At 40.7% G+C, this 3948-nt stretch overlaps 1 non-coding gene across 1 annotated transcript; it reads left to right on the top strand.

The window, feature by feature from the left end:
* The first annotated feature begins 224 nt into the window (after window positions 1-224).
* LOC118145898 (U6 spliceosomal RNA) lies at window positions 225-331 on the top strand. Its single transcript, XR_004731385.2, has one exon. It is a non-coding gene; the product is annotated as a U6 spliceosomal RNA (small nuclear RNA).
* The last annotated feature ends 3617 nt before the right edge of the window (window positions 332-3948 follow it).

Here is a 3948-nt window from a genome sequence, read left to right as displayed (position 1 = left end):
CCTCCCAACTTGCTAGAATTACACGTGTGAGCCACAGCACCTGGCCTGAATCTTAACAATCTTAGGTTGTTTCAATTTGCATTTCTTTTATTGTAGGTGAACTCAGAATATTTTAACAGCCATCAGGTGTTACTCTAAGCCATCCATCCAAAAAAGCCAAGAAGTGCAGGAGAATCTAGGGTCATAGCAAAGGGCAGAAGATGGAGCTTAAAAAAATTCCCTCGGTGCTCTCTTTGGCAGTACATATACTAAAACTGGAACAACACAGAGAAGATTAGCATGGCCCCTGCGCAAGGATGACACGCAAATTCATGAAGTGTTCAAAAAAATAAAAAATTTAAAAAATTCCCTGGGTTTGGGCTAGGCATGGTAGCTCATGCCTGTAGTCCCAATACTTTGGGAGGGTGAGGAGGGCAGATCACCCGAGGTCAGAAGTTCAAGACCAGCCCAACATGGCAAAACCTCATCTCTAGTAAAAATATAAAAATTAGCCTGGGCATGGTGGAATGTATCTATAATTCCACCTATTCAGGAGGCTGAGGCACAAGAATCACTTGAACCCAGGAGGCGGAGGCTGCAGTGAGCTAAGATTGCACCACTGCACTCCAGCCTAGGTGACAGAACAAGACTCCATCTTAAAAAAAGAAAGAAAGGGCCAGGCGCGGTGGCTCAAGCCTGTAATCCTAGCACTTTGGGAGGCCGAGGCAGGTGGATCACGAGGTCAAGAGATTGAGACCATCCTGGTCAACATGGTGAAACCCCATCTCTACTAAAAATACAAAAAATTAGCTGGGCATGGTGGCTCGTGCCTGTAATCCCAGCTACTCAGGAGCCTGAGACAGGAGAATTGCCTAAACCCAGGAGGCGGAGGTTGCGGTGAGCCGAGATTGCGCCATTGCACTCCAGCCTGGGTAATAAGAGCGAAACTCTGTCTCAAAAAAAAAGAAAGAAAGAAATCCCTGGGTTTGGGGAGCATGAGCTCAGGAGATGTGTTTGATAGGGTGACTGCACCCTCAGCTGTAGATGAAAACGACACTGGAAATGATGCTGAACTGATTTAGACGTCATGTCCTTTTCCAGATTCTCCTTTCATTTGGCACTTCTGGTTCTGCTTCTCTTGCCCTGGCCATTCCTTCTAAACCTCCTTTGAGAGTTTCTTTTCTTCTACCTGCTTCTTATACTTTGGTATTAAATCTAGGATTTCATTCTTGGATCCTTCTTTTTTAACTTAATACTCTAGGCAATCTCATTTAACCCCACGGTTGTAATGACAATCTAAATGCTGAAAATTCTCAAATATATATTGCCAGCCTAGACTACTCTCTTGAATTCCAGAAGCACATATCTAACTTCCAACTGTATATCTCCATTTAAATGTCCTTTAGGTACTTTTGAGTCCAGTATTTCCCTCTCCAATCACTCCTTCTTTTCCCCATATGCCCTATCTTTAAATTGCAGCAACATCAACCCAGTCACTGAAGTCAGAAACGTGGAAGTCACTCCAAAGTCCTTCTTCACCACCCTACATGTTCCTAAATGTGCACCTTGTTGTCCTTAAACCTATTACATGAATTTGATTAATGTTTTGACTATGTCTCCCAATAACTCTGGCGTTGTTACATGTATTAGGGTTCTATTGGTTGCAACTTGTCGCTTCAGAAGGGAATGGAAAAAGATTAATTGAATGTATACATGCATGGAATGAAAGGAGAAACGGAGCAATTGTTGCGGAAAGGCAGGCTTCAGAGTGGCTTGGTGGACCTCAGCAGCAAGCAGGTTGCTTTGGACCTTCTCTGGAGAGTCTGCTATGAATATGAGTTGGTTCTAACAATGCTCAGCCTCTGCATCTCTTGGATCAAAATTCCAAATTTCTGGGGAAATCTTGTGGGGAAGCAACACAGATTAAGAAGGTGAGGAAGGTTGAGTCGTGTGATGGGGACACAGCTCTGGAGGATGACTTCTATGTATTAGAGGCAGATATCAAAGGAAAAAGAGATGGCAAGAGCTGGAAAGTCTTTGCAGAAGTTGTTTATGACAGTCCCACGTTTCTGAACTGGTCTTCTTGCCTCTAGTCTTACATTTCACAAACTCACATTCTGCCAGAATGATCTTCCAAAATACAAGTCTGAGATAAAAAAAGACAAATATAGGCATGAAATCCTTCTTCAACTCCTACTAAGTCTGGGACTTTGAGCAATAGCAGCTACCATCTGAGTCCCTGAGATCTGCCGGCACTGTGTCAGTACTTTACATGTGTTATTTCTACTGCTCATGACCACTCTGCAAGGTAGATATTATAATTACTGTGCAAAAGAAGAAACTGAGGCTCGGAAGGAATTAGTAAACTTGTTCTAGGGGCCCTGACTGGCAAGTAGCAGAATTTACCTGTTGACTCAAGGCATTTATTACTGATTATACTCCCTCTCTGAGACTTTCAGTGTCTTCGTTTATAAAGTGAGTATAAGTTTTTTATTTTTCAGGATTGTGTTAGAATTAGGCAATAGTGGCTACATAATTTGTGGGGCTCATTGCAAAATGAAAATGCAGGATAGCTCCTTGTAATGAAATTATTAAGAATTTTAAGAGAGCAACAGCAGGGCATTCAACTAAGTGTGGGGCTCTTTTTTTGATAAGTGCCAAACACCCAAACATATCAGGATGTGAACATCTTTGGGGGACCATTATTCAGCCTACCACAATAATAATATTCTGTTTCTTATTATTTTGTTTTCCTTATTTCATGCTTCAGTGGTTTCAGAATAAAATTCAAACTCTTTTTCAGGACATGGCTAGCCCATTGTGATCTGACTATTCTAATCATTCGAATCTATCATTCTAAGATTAGAATGCCCATCATCCTAATTTCAATTCTTTCTACTCCCCTACATGCATTGAACACGCCAGTAAATTGAACAAGATGTGATTTTTCCATTGTAATCTGCTGTCACTTGCTGACCCGGCTCTTTCATACTGTTATTTCTGCACTGAATATTCTCTCCCATTTCCCCTTTTCACCATCCTTCTTCTCTTTCAGTTTTGTCTGATTTGTTGTTGTTGTTGTTAACACTTAGCCCAGGTTTTCTCCTGGAAAAAATTTCACCCTACCACTTACAATACTGGAAAAGTTTCTTTGTTTCTCTATTTTCAAATCTAAAAAATGAAAATCATAGAATAGCACCTGTATTATTGTGAGGCTCAAGTGACATAATCCACATAAAGCATTTGGCAGACTGCTCGTCAGATGGTGAGTGCCTACAAATAATTATCTATAATTATTATAAATACTCCTTGAACCTCCCCCATAGTGATATAAGAGCTTTCCCCTCTGTCCTCCAGTAGCAACCAGTGCATGGAAGGTGGCAGGCTTTCCTGTAATTTACTGCTCATGTGTAAGTCTATTCTGCTGTACTGACCATTCTTTGAGATCAAGAGCTCAATTGTTCATTTCCATATCTTTAGTGCCTAGCACAGGGTTTGGACATATGGCAAGTTAATATTTATTGAAGCAAAATAGGAAAATAACTCTTAGGAGGACACATGCTAATTCTGTTCTCAGAATATTTTTTAAAACATTCATTCCATTCTTATGTTCCTGCAGCACAAGTCTAAAAATATTTCATTTGTCTACCTTCTATTTAAATAAAAGTGCAGCATTAACAAAACCTATCCTGTTGTGCCAAATTTCCTTTTGTCTTCCTTTGCTCTAGCTACTTCCTCTTTTTTTTCTTTGTACTTCCTCCTGGTAAAGGTCATTTCATTCTGTGTCATAATCCTACCTTTTTTAAAAAAAAAATAGTGTCAATGTTTTTCTCAAAATATGCATTATTGCAAGCTTCCCAGAAAGCTGTGTAGTCATTACCCCTAACAAGGGAAGCCCCACCCTTCCTTTCCCGCCCTGTGCTGCAGCCCTTGAAGTCTCCCGGGTATCTGTAACTTTAGCATGGAGTC

Source organism: Callithrix jacchus, chromosome 10 (genome assembly GCF_049354715.1).
Source record: "Callithrix jacchus isolate 240 chromosome 10, calJac240_pri, whole genome shotgun sequence".
NCBI lineage: Eukaryota > Metazoa > Chordata > Mammalia > Primates > Cebidae > Callithrix > Callithrix jacchus.
This window is presented reverse-complemented; position numbering and strand designations above follow the sequence as displayed.